This window comes from Euleptes europaea, chromosome 4 (assembly GCF_029931775.1).
Source record: "Euleptes europaea isolate rEulEur1 chromosome 4, rEulEur1.hap1, whole genome shotgun sequence".
Lineage (NCBI taxonomy): Eukaryota > Metazoa > Chordata > Lepidosauria > Squamata > Sphaerodactylidae > Euleptes > Euleptes europaea.
In genome coordinates this window covers 36,231,059-36,243,864 of record NC_079315.1, presented here as the reverse complement: position 1 = coordinate 36,243,864, position 12,806 = coordinate 36,231,059, and the positions used below count along the sequence as shown (strand labels likewise).

The following is a 12,806-nucleotide window of genomic DNA, read 5'->3' as shown; positions in this document are numbered from 1 at the left end:
AGAGCGATTGTAAGATTAAGCCTTTTTTCATTTCCCATCGGTTTTGCTGCATAAAAATTTAGGTTAAAGAATATTTGCTGCTGTCCTTAAGGTTTAGTTTGGAGATACAATATGATTTGATTGAAGAAGGCCATTGGGGGGGGGGGGGATAATGCTGAAATATATCTTGCATTATGTCTTGTGCAAACAGAAATGCAAGGTGGGATACAATCAAGTTGACAATGCAAGGTCATGATGTTCTTGTGCTTTTGCTTGCACAAAAAGTTCTTGTAGAAGTAGAAATGTTCTGTGCAATCCAAACTATAATATGATCATTCTGTTTGTCTTCAAAATATTACCTCTATTTAAAAAATAGTTGAACTGTATGTTTTGAAACCAAACAAATGTGTTAACCTGGATAATGGTATATTTCTAGATGCTGTAGGTCATGACTGAAACAGCATTGGTCTGCTGCAGGTTGCAAGTTTATTAAAAAGAAAATCATATTTCATTGTGACCTGCCAAAGAAAACCATTGTACTTGATAAGAAGCATCACAACTTTGCTTTAAGGCTGTCTGTGATTCTGCCTATCAATACTCAAGCCTTAATTTTTCCCCACATTATTTTGTGGTTTTTGTGCTAAAGCATAAAACGCATGGATTATCAGCCACTGTTATTCTATACCTTGTGCTAGAAACACTGAGGAGATTTTGTAGAGCAGTATGTTGGACACCAAACTTATCTGTAGTTCCAGTGCACACTTTTTTCATTTATCAAACCCAGAATTATTTCCAAGACCAAGATCTTTTGGGTAGGAATGGTTATCTTCATGATATTATTGTTGGTATGACAGGGAAGCTGCCTGTGTTTGGAGCATCACAATGTGCATACATTATTGTGGGGTGCCACGGCAATCAGGACTGAAACATCTGAATCCAAATGCCCTGACAGGAATTTTAGTGAGCCAGGAGGAATATAGGTTCACAGGTATCCGGGTGAAATAGCTCCAGGTACCCAGCTGCAGTCACTGAACAATGTCCAGAGCTGAGAAAGGCAAGAAGTAAGCTAATCTGGGGCTACAAAGGTAGCCAGGCAGGACTGAGTGGCTCACCTGCACCTCAAGGACATTGGAGCACATGAGACCAGCTACTTTACAGAGCTCCACAATTATCACTACTAATAGAGGGCACAGCTGTTTGAAAGGGCTATATACTTAACTGGAGAAAGAAGGAATTGACTTGCAAGGATACCAACATCATCTACTCCCTCATGAATACACATGAAGCTGCCTTTTAGTGGGTCAGATCATTGGTCTGTCAAGGCTGCTGAGCCACTGTCCCACCCATGGTGGAGATACTCGTTTTGAGTTTGAGTGCTTCAGATCATGGCTTAGAAACCCATTAGAAAGAAAGGTGATGGCTGATTGGACTACAGTTTTGCTTGTAGTTCATGTAGATGCAGTGCTGAATTTTAGATAATAAATGGATGCTATGACATTTAACACATACTTGCAAAATGTTTTAAGAAATCTCTAGGTGGAAAATATTGTATAGGTATCACTGGAAGAGAGAGCCCTCAGAGTTTCTTTTAAAAAAACACCTAAGTCTAACAACAAACTTACACAATAACTTTCAGTGTGAGTTAAATGTAATGGTTGACTTGTATTAGAATATAATGGATTACACAAAGTAGGAAACACTACACATGAATTACTCATATTGCTTAGGGTGATTTATGAGGACAGCTAAATCTTTTTGTACTTTTGTATAATGGAGCCCTTTAATGAGACTTACAGCATTCACTGGCTTGCATGTCAGGCCTGGAAATTATACATCATAGTCCTTGCCAGACCACATTTACTAATTCTTGGCAAATCTTTTGTTTTTTTGCCAACATAATTCAACAGAAGCCAGCATACTTTCTGAGAGTCTGTGCATCCTGGTTTATAATAGATTTCATGTGTGAAATTTATTAAGGCAGGCCAAGTAAGATTCAGAGATGAAAAGGCTAAGCATGGATCACCCCCAGTGTCTCTTTTTTTTTCTTCTGGAAGCAATTCCTTGCTGTTTACTCTCTAATTCCACATTTATCAGGCCTTGACCAGAAAAAGAGAACAGACGGAACAGAATAGCACAATGAAAATTACGATGATGATAAATTAGGTTGGTTAATGAATTTGACAACTTGGAGAAAATTGTACCTTGGGCATTCTTAAAATAACTTGGCTATTAAAGCTGAAGTGATGTATTTTTGTACATGTGAAAGTAAAAACCAAGCTTTCTTTGGCTGAAGATTCTTTTCCCCCCCTGCGGGGAACAAAATCTCCATAGACTTGCAGGAATTTATTACTTGTACTTTCAGTCAGGGTTGGCTTTAAAATTAGGCAAGGTAAGGTACTGGGATACCATTTAAGGAATGTGGAGGATGATATATATATATATTAGGAGCCATCTGTATCATGGTTCCTTAAGAAACATAAGAGTTACCACAGCAAATACTCTTACATTTTTATTTTTATTTATTTAAGCATTGCTATTTAATCTGGACTATACCTTGTGCTAATAAATTTCTACCAATTTTCCTCCCTTCTAGTTGCTGACCTTTCTACTGAGCCATGAAATGTCTCTTCTGGTAAAGCAAAAGTTTTTAAGCACCATAACTAACTATCAATTATTTTTTAGTGTTATTAATGTAGAGATTAGTACATCTCAAGCATCAAGCTGTTTGGTCTTCTTGTTCTATGAGGGTCTGAGTTATGGGCAATAGTCTGTCCTCTTGTTAAGATACAGTTGTTGAGGTTTCTATCTAATCTTTAATAGTGTTATTAAATACTGAGATGCTTTGACACCAGCTGGTTTTAGTGCTCAGTGTTATGTACTTGTGAAGTGCCTGATGTGCCCTATTTTAGGACTCCTTGCTCAGGGTTGGTGTAACAAACCCTTTGTACTTGTAATGCCCTTGTGCATCATGATAAGTTTAGTACCAGTGGAAGGTGCACCTGTAAGTCATAATGCAGCCTAATAAGCTTAAATGGTTATTAGAAAAGAAGATGAAGCTAGTAGAGGCAATGAACTGGGTGTAAATCATCAACCATAGCTGGCAGGAACTGGTTGCATAGTTGAGATGCCTGTGAGGATCTATAAGTATATTTCAACCCTGATGAGGAAAAAGCTAAATGACTCGGCAGTAATGTCATCCAATGTGATGAAGAAGGTACAGGCATATCTCATTTTATTGCGCTTTGCAGATATTGCGTTTTCGAGCAAGTCTATCGGCACCAGTTTTCCAACAGCATGTGCTCACTTTGTGTCTGTGTCACATTTTGGTAATTCTCACAATATTTCAAACTTTTTCATTATTACAGTACCCTGGGGTTTTTTAGACATAATGCTATTGTACACTTAATAGACTACAGTATAGTGTAAACATCTTTTATATGCACTGGGAAACCAATTTTTTTTGGTGTGACTCACTTTATTCCGATATTTGCGTTATTGTGGTGGTCTGGAACCAAACCCGCAATATCTCCAAAGTATTCTTGTATATAGTTGGAAGATATAGATTCATCCTGGAAGGTGTGTAATTAGTGAATCAAAACCCATTTTAGTTAAGTCAAGATGTGCACAGTGATCTTTTCCAACTGTCCCATGTTCCTTGCACAGTGTTCCTGTAATGATTGAGTTGGAAGGAAATAAAAATGAGATGTGGTATCATAACTGATTGTGTCTCAAATAGGTGATGTGAAAGACCTCTGCCTGAGACCCTGGAGAGCCACTGCCAATCTGAGTAGACAATACTAACTTTGATGGACCAAAGGTCTGATTCAGTATAAGGCAGTTTCATATGTTCGTGTGCCCACAAGTGGATATCAACTGATTCATTCTGGAATTTTGTAAATGGAGAAAATGCAGAGTGATGGAGATGGGAAATGGTCTTCTATAGGAACAGCAGTACCCTATAACCCACAGCAGTCTATTAGTTGTAGCGGGTTTCCTTGTTGGAGTAGCTGATTCTTCCTTTTGCCTATAGTTTAGTAGTGGTACACAGGCTGAATTCCTGTCTGACAATCCCTCATGCTGAGGACTGCTTCTAATATATCACCTCGGGAAGGCAGAAGCAATAGTTCCATTTGTCAGAAGGTGTCACATCTCCCATTGCAATATCCTCCATACTGTTTCTCATGGCAACTTTGTAGGGAACTGCCACTTTGTAAATAAGCTCAAGGAAGAAAGAGGGTGTAAAAATGTGGCAGAAATTTATACGGTAAACGCAAAAACAGTGTGGTTTCCATGATCAAGCCAGGCCTCAATTTCTTCTGAAAACTTTGGTGAGTTTTACTCAGGATGAAGCAAAGAGTTTAAAGTAAATACACTTGCATAATCACTTCATAGTATCTGTAGGTCAGAATAGCTTAGCAAATGTATCCCAAATTAGCATATCCTGTTGCATGGAAGCATTTAAAGAGGAAAAAAAAGTGCCTGGCAACAGTCCTGAGATCTATGATGTTAAAACCTTGTTAATCCTTAGAGATGAAAATGATCTATCCATCCTAAAACAACAACAAAGGAAGGAACAATGAGCCACAAAAGTTTAAAACAAACTTACAAAGGGGGCCTGCACTCCAAGCCTTTGAACGCTGTCTGGCGTTACAAAGATGCTTTCTGATCAGCAACTGCTCTGTTGTGTCAGAACTAATAGGTGTCTCCATATCGTTCAGCAAAATCCCTTTCATCTTCTGTGGCTCCTAGAGGGTGTTGTACTCTCAAATAACAGCAATGTACAATTGAGCAATAACTATCAAGACACAGGGCATTTCCTGGGGATTCATGACCGAGGGAAAGAGTTCACTGCAGGCTGTTTATCAAAAGACAGAGTCGGCTGTTCCCCGGAAATGCACCATGCCAAGATCATTAGTGCTGTTATTACCTTTGTATTTGTTTACTTTAAAAAAAAACTTGCGTTGGGAAGAAAGCATAATTTTGTCTCCCTGCGGTTTCTTTACAACGCTACAGGGTAGCCGACTCTCAATGGGGGTTGCTGCTGTGCTTCATTATTCCAGAGAATTCATTCCTTGCCGAAACAGCCAATCCAGGGTCTAGATTTTTTTTCTTCTTAAGGGGGTAAAATAATTTATTATGGAAATGCTACAGTATAGTTGAGAGCCCCTGAGAAGCTAGTTAAATAGCCAGCTGTGTACAGTATCATTTTTAATGAACTGTGGACTTCTTTCACATTGCAGCCCAAAGATTTTTTTACAGTGTTGGTGGCAGGTTATTGTTCTGATTAGTTTTGTTGTGGCAAACATGGAGTGCTGCACTTAAACCTATTACAAAATGTGTGTGCATACAATGAAGCAGAACAAAATAGTAATCTTCTGAAAATACTAGGGAAGGGGGAGTGGCAAACCTTATATTGCAAAGCTCATCCCTATACTTCTACCTTATAGACTATGTTTTGTTTTGTATCTGGGGTTATTGAAATATAAACCAATAAGCAATTCCTTGGGTAGCAAAACTAATTTTAATACAGTTAATGTAGAAGACAGGTTAACGTGTAATCATAACGTTACTTTGACAGTTGTTTGATAACTGTGATGTGGATATCACTGGCCACTCCACAGTGAGAAGCTATGGCTTTGCTGGGCAATGGAAGGATCCATGGCCATTTTGGTATTGTGCAAAAATAAAAGGTGGTAGGGCAGTTCTTTTTGGTCACATTATGAAAAGACAAGAGTCACTAGAAAAGACAGTCATGCTAGGAAAAGTTGAGGGCAGCAGGAAAAGAGGAAGACCCAATAAGAGATGGATTGATATGTTTGGAAGAGGAACATTCATGTCATTTGCTACTAAGCGGCAGATGTCACAATATGTTTTTTCCATTGCCACATCATAAGAGAGCCGTTCATAGGTTCTTTTCCAAGTATCTTGGTACTGTCGGCCTGGTTTTTGCTTCACATTAGAAACTCTCTTCTCTGAAGAGGAAATTGTCACAATCCAGCATTGGTTGTAGGTCATTAATAATATGCTGGACTGGTTTGTGTTGTGAATTGTATGTGACCACCAGAAGTGTTCTATTGTCATTTTCTTTGGGTTTGTCTTGTGGCAAGGTTTGCCTGGGTGTCATTCTTTCCAATCATCTTTTTTACCATATCAGAAGGATATTGTAGTATCAAAAATGCTTACTGTAGTCCCTTCAAGTGAGTATCTCTGTCTGAGGGACTGGTACAAATGTGTCTATAGCAGGGGTGGGGAACCTTTTTCCTGCCAAGGGCCATTTGCACATTTATAACATCATTCGGGGGCCATACCAGGTGTAGATCTCCCGGTGTGTGGGGGGTAGAGGCTAGGGTTGCCAGGTCTCCGGCCACCACCTGGAGGTTGGCAACCCCAGGGGAGGCCATGCAGAGAAGGCCTGGAGGGCTCCCCTGGTCCTCCCCCCTCCCAGGAGGGAGGGCAGCCAGCGGTGGGCCCGAGCAAACGAGGCGCCAGGGAGGCGCAGCCTGCGGTTGATCGGCAAGGGAGGAAGGGAGGAAAACCGAGAAAGAGGAAAAGGGAGAGAGGGAGAAAGAAATGGAAAGAGGGGGAGAAAGAAAAGGATGGAGGGAGACAGACAAAGAAAGAGAGGGAGAGAGAAAAGCCTTCCTCCCCCCCCACACACACACACCCCTGCCGGCCCCATGCCCTCCCCACCCCAGAGTCCACAAAAGGCCCCTGAAGCCCAATCGGCTCCTGCAGCTGACAGGCAGCAAGAGGGGCTTGCAGTGTGCCCCGGCGTTCCTGCACGCTGCGGCTATAGGGGGCAGCCTTGGGGGAAGCGTCCCTCCCCCTCCTCTCGCCGACCAACAGTCGTCAGTCGGCGAGAGGAGGTCCAAAGGGCGCCGCAGCACCCCTGCAAGCTGTGGCCCCAGGAACACCCTCAGGGAGCGCCGCCCTATGCCGCGCCTCCACGGTGGGGCCCCGGAGCTCCCGAGGGCCACAAAAAATGTCCTCGGGGGCTGCATACGGCCCCCGGGCCTGAGGTTCCCCATCCCTGGTCTATAGCATAGGGCTTGGCTATAGATAGTGGACTGTTTGATATGGTTGGGGTGGTACCTGGAGGCATATAGATACGTTTGCTGATCTGTCAGTTTCCAGTATAATGTGCTTGTATGTTCCTCATGTGCCCATACTGTGGTGTCCAGGAAGTTTATTTATTGTTCAGAGAAATTCATAGTTAGATTGATGGTGGGGTGGAAGTTGTTGAAAGCCTGGTGAAATCTTTTGAGGGGTTCTTTTCCATGAGGGGACAGACGAAGAAAATGTCATTAGTGAATTTCAGGTAAAGGAGAGGTGCCAATGGGTAGTAGTTCAGAAAATGCTGTTCTAGATCCGCCATGAAAATGTTGGCAAACTGTGGAGTCATACGGGTGCCCTGTATAAAACTGTATAAAATCTTATTCAATGTTAACAAATGATAAATTATTGGGGGCGAGCCAGGCTTTTAAACCTTCTATTTTAGCAGCTAAATAACATCCATTAAAATTCGGATATGCCATTCCACCTTTCTCTCTTAAATCATAAAAATTATTGTATTTAACTCTTGGTTTTTTATGCTGCCAAATGAATTTATTGCAGATTTGTTGCCATTCTAAAATAATTTTTTGGGGGAATCTCAATAAACAAATTTTTGAATAAAAAATTAATTTATGAAGGATCTTCATCTTAATTAAGTTGATCCTACAAAAAAAAAAATCTTAAGTTTCTGCCAAGAGTGAATTTGGAGTATCATCCCGCGAGTAATTGGGTCACAGTTTAACTTTACATTTTCCTTTTGATCTTTACTTATCCAGATACCTAAATATTTAACTTGACCAATGATCTTCATCCCTTCAAAAAAATTTATACCATTTACTTTATTCTTTGCAAGATCTAAAAAAAAGGGTATAATCTGTTTTTCTTTTATTCAGTTTATATCCTGAAATTATCCAAAAATTGTTAATTTCTTCCAATAAAAGTTTCTTCCAATAAAAGTTCTCTATCTCTATTAATGCAATTACCATACCATCTGCGTATAAGCTTATTTTATGTTCAATCCCATTTATATTAATTCCTTTTATAGCTCTGTTACTCTTTATAGTAGTTACTAGTGGTTCAAGTGAGATGGCAAATAGAGAAGAGGGCAATCTTGCCTAACCCCATTGAAATATTACAAGGAGCTGATAATTCTCCATTTCTCCTTATTTTTGCATAACAGCTGGTATAAAATATCTCCACCCATTTCTGAAAATTGTAACCAAATCCATAAGTATTTACTATCTCCTTTAAAAACGTATGTTCTGCCCTGTCAAAGGCTTTCTCCGCATCGAGGAACATAAGGACTGATTTTAATTTATACTTTTTAATTGTTTCAATTAAATTATTAACTTTCCTTATATTCACTGACAGCTGTCTTTGAGGAATAAACCCATTTTGGTCAATTGATATATATTTCCCTATAATCGGTTTCAATCTATTGGAGAGGATTGTAGCGAGTAGTTTATAATCAGTGTTTAGGGTGGTCTTTAAACACTCTTTGAATCCATATCCCATAGTTGTTCATAATGTTTTTATTCTTAATAGTTTGGTTTGGTATTCTCTTAGTTTTAAAGTGCAAAATCAATCTTAGCGTGGTAAATATTGTGTTTTCCACTGATCAATGTAGGATGATGGTATATTCAAAATAATACTCAGATGATTGACTATAATTCTTTTGTAACTCCAATTGGGTAAATAGCCTCTTAATAGAGAGGTTGTCAAAGCAATCTGATTAGGTTGGAGTACTCTGGAGATTTTGCTCCTTCCCTTCTTATGGGGAGCAGTTGTATTATAGTTTTTATGTATTTCCTTTTTCTTTTGGATTTGAGGATCTACACTTAATGATTTTATTTTATCTTCCATGGATTTCAAAATGTTGCGTTGTTTCGCCAATAAGGAGGCATTGTTCTGCCAACAGTTGATGAATATCTTCCTTTTGTATTTTATCTTCTCTTTTTTCCTCTGGTGTTGTTTGAGCTGACCGGTCCTTTTTATATATTTCATTTTCTTTCCATTCAGTTAGAGTAGTTTTGTCTGTTTGATCTTATAGAACTGTCCTGTTGATTATTCATTTGAATTATGCAGTTAGACAAATGACAGTATGGAGCAGGGATATCAGAATTTAGGACACTGAATATATTAACATTCAGAGAGACAGGCGATATCTATGTATCTAAGATTTTTGGTGAAGTCCTTTAGTAATCCAACAGTCTATAGTCTGTTTCTGTGGAGGAGTGTTGTTTGTCTTTTGTTGAGTACATGATCTTTTTTTACCCATTTTCCATGCCTGGTTATTTTGTTTTCTTTTTTTTACTTTCCTCTTTATAGGTCTTAAATCACGGAATTACCCTCACCTTAGAATAGCCTTGCTATTTGGAGCTCTGTGTCAGAGTCAAGTACTGTCCCTTTAAAATGTGCTCGTTATCACACTGGCTTTCAATTTGTTCGTAGTCTTTTCCAAAATATTCAAAAACTTCGGTTCCCAGTTATACAGTATAACTATAATTCTTGTAATTCCACACTCCACGTATTTTCCCTTTAAAAGCCTTGTCAGTAAGCTTGTTCAGCTCTAGCCTGTTTTCCAAGAGTTGTTTTAAACTGTGTAGCCGAGGCTTATCTCACATTCCTCACAGCCGGAGCTAATGACTCGCTCTTCCCAGCTGAATGGCAGATAGCCAACACAAACTTCTTAGTCAAATGTAACAGGCAAGAGATATAAAGAAGACGGAATAATGAAAATATAAAACAATACTTGAGTGGAGCTCTTTTGCCATGCTGCATCTCCTGCCTAGTGGTGGGAATTTTCCATTAGCCAACTTTTGCTACATAGATGCAACCCTGTGGAAGTTGGCTAATGGAATATTCCCACCACTAAAGTCTAAGGGGATTTTTTGCGAAGCTCCTGTGGGTGCATTTTTGGGGGTAGAGGTCCCAAATTTTCAGGGTAGCTTTCAGGGACTCTCCTTGCATGACCCCAAAGTTTGGTGAAGATTGGATCAGGGGGTCCGGTGTTATGGGCTCTGGAGAGGTTGCCCCCTCCCTCCTCCATAGGGAAGCATTAGCTGATTAGCGAACAGAGAATCTCTTTCCTTCCTGTGCTTCTGTATGGAGGTGAGAGGGAGCGACCTCTTCCAGACCCCATAACTTCAGACTTCCCCGACCCAATCTTCACCAAACTTGGGGGTTCTTGCAAGGAGAGTCCCTGCAAGCTACCCTGCAAGTTTAGGGGCTCTACCTCAAAAATGCCCCCCCCCGAGCTTTGCAAAGCCTGGGGAGAACCCAAAAAAGCCGGATAATTACCCAGTTTTTTCGTGAATGGTCAATTCGGCTTTGGCTTTCCCCCCAGGTTTTGGAATTCAGTAAACCTGAACCCGAAATTTACCAAAATGACTTTTTTCGGCTTATTTTTGGTTTGTGTTTATCAATATGCACAGCCCTAATACACACACATGCTTATTATTCAAAGTTGAGATGAGAAGTCAGAGCAGTGATGGTCTTAATGATTCTAGGCCCGAGTGATTATTATCTGGCAACCAGTGCGAGAACGGGGGGCTGGGGAAATGGGAGGTGGCCAGTGATGACAGCGTAACATCACGTCTCTCTAGGAACCGGCAGAAACTCTATGTTAAAACCAAAGTTTCTGGTGATTCCTAGAGACAACTGACATTACTTCTGGGTTTTCCCTGGATGTGACGTCACACTGGCAGCCTTGATGGCCATGTACACTTCCCCCTTTCCTACTTCTGTTCCAAGCAGCAGCAGGAAATGAGAGCTGGGTCAGGGGATCCGCCACTCCTGCTTGGGGCCTGGTAACCCTACTTTTGAGATCTGAGTAGGAATCCACTCCTTCTGTTCATTTTACATACTAGTCCGTTGTTTATTAAATTTATTTATTTAAAACTTATTTAAACATTTAAACATTTATATCTGTCTTTTCTTGTTTCAAGGCAGCTTACAATAATAGTTAAAAAGATTTCCAATTAAACCAGAATAAAATAACAAACCTCAAATCTTTCTCCCCCCCCCCGCATGTGCCTGCCATTCAAACCGCTTAACTTTGGTTTATTTTTATTTTTCTTGCTGTACAGCAGACAGCTTGACTGGTTTGCTCTCTTCCCTGTTTTTTTCCAGCAAAAACCTCTTTCCAAGCAAGACATTCTGAGCTGTTTTGTTTCTTCAAATGTACAATCCAAAGATGCCCTTCCTAGTGCTACAAAAATAAGCCAAATGACTGACATGTGACTGCCCTTTAATGCCATTCCAAAATCTGCATTTTCTGCCAGATTGCCTTGCCCTGCTTAGTAGTAGGGCCATCTCTGCTATACTTTATCTGTGGTTTGCTGGTGGCTCATTGTGGTCTAGTTAGTATAGGTTGATTGTGGGAGGCGGTAAGGGGGAAATATGAGTGGTCTTGCGGGTAATAGCATATTTTGGTTCCTTTTGGAGTTCAGTTAGAATTACCATGGAGTTCAGTCTTGGGCTCTGTATTTCAAGGAAGTTGCCAAGTTGGAGAGGATTCAGAGAACAGCTTAAGATATTTAAGTGTCTGGAAGGCAAATCCTAGGAGGATAGATAGAAGGAGCTGGTTATACTTAGCCATGGGGAAAAATAAATTAAGGGAAATACAGTGGCCGTTAAAAAAAATTATCAAAGGATCTCAGACAGAAGAATGAAAACAGTTGTTCACCGTATCCACAAAGGACAGGAAAATAAGCAGTGCCTGTATTTATTAACCTACAATCAGCTATGAAGGCAGTGCAACAAATCAAATGAATCTTATATCAAATGTTTATTTCTGAAATGTCCCCAGTGTTGGTTCCACAGCATGTATCTTACAAGTTAAATATTTTTCATTGAATAATTTCCTTCTTATAGTCAAATTTATCAAACATTCTGGCTATATTATTTGACCATGGTTTTTTCTGAATTTGCACAATTTTTCCATCTTTAGTTTTTCTTTGAGAGTGTTATGGTTTGGTTAATGAAAATAGCAAAGCCTGAATTTCTACTTTTCATTATTTTGGCAAACAGTTACCAATTGGAAAAAAACCATGCCTTTTTTCAAAGCCTTTTCAATTAGAGCAACAATCAGTATTTGTCATATGAACAACTAACCAATTTGTATCTAAACAAGATCTTAGAAATCCTCACATGCAGTCATATAAGTTTATTCAGGCAATGGTTAATTTGTCTAAGTTTGACGCAGCCATCAGTGATGTCTTTAGATTTAGTAACTTTGATATAAATGGGTTTGGTCTTGGTTTTACAGGTAGGCCAGTTATATCAATTCGTTATCAAATAAACAAAGTTACCAAATATTTTTATAATTTAGGTAGTGCATTGTTCAGTTTACCAGATATAATTCACAACCATCTGATCAGAATTAATGCAGATTGAACAATGGATCTACATTAATTAGTAATATGTTATTAATCAGCAGCTAAAGATGCTAAATAGTTCACATGAGGCATCCTTGCTGTGGGTTCTGTTTTTGATACCAGCCATGCACTTGTGTGTGACAGGTGCCACAGTATGAACAAGTGATCATCGATATGTTGGCAGTGAGTAAGCACAGCAGCATCTTTCCAGGTGCTTCATATTACAGCAGCCCCTTTTCTGGATGGATTAGCCTTCCATGCAGATACTATACCTAAGAACAGTTATGATTGCTCTGTGTAAAAGAAAATGCCTGAGATTGGATGGTTTTTTTGTGAAAATGGAGTGCACTGCCAGTTGCTCAAGGAGAGGTGTTGACCATTTTTCCTGATCCCCCT

The 12,806-nt window shown here is 39.7% G+C and overlaps 1 protein-coding gene across 3 annotated transcripts in view; it reads left to right on the top strand.

Annotated features, from left to right (window-relative positions):
* FOCAD (focadhesin) overlaps positions 1-12,806 on the top strand; it is a 161,658-nt gene that overhangs the window by 56,664 nt on the left and 92,188 nt on the right. The gene's annotated exons all lie outside the window — the stretch shown is intronic.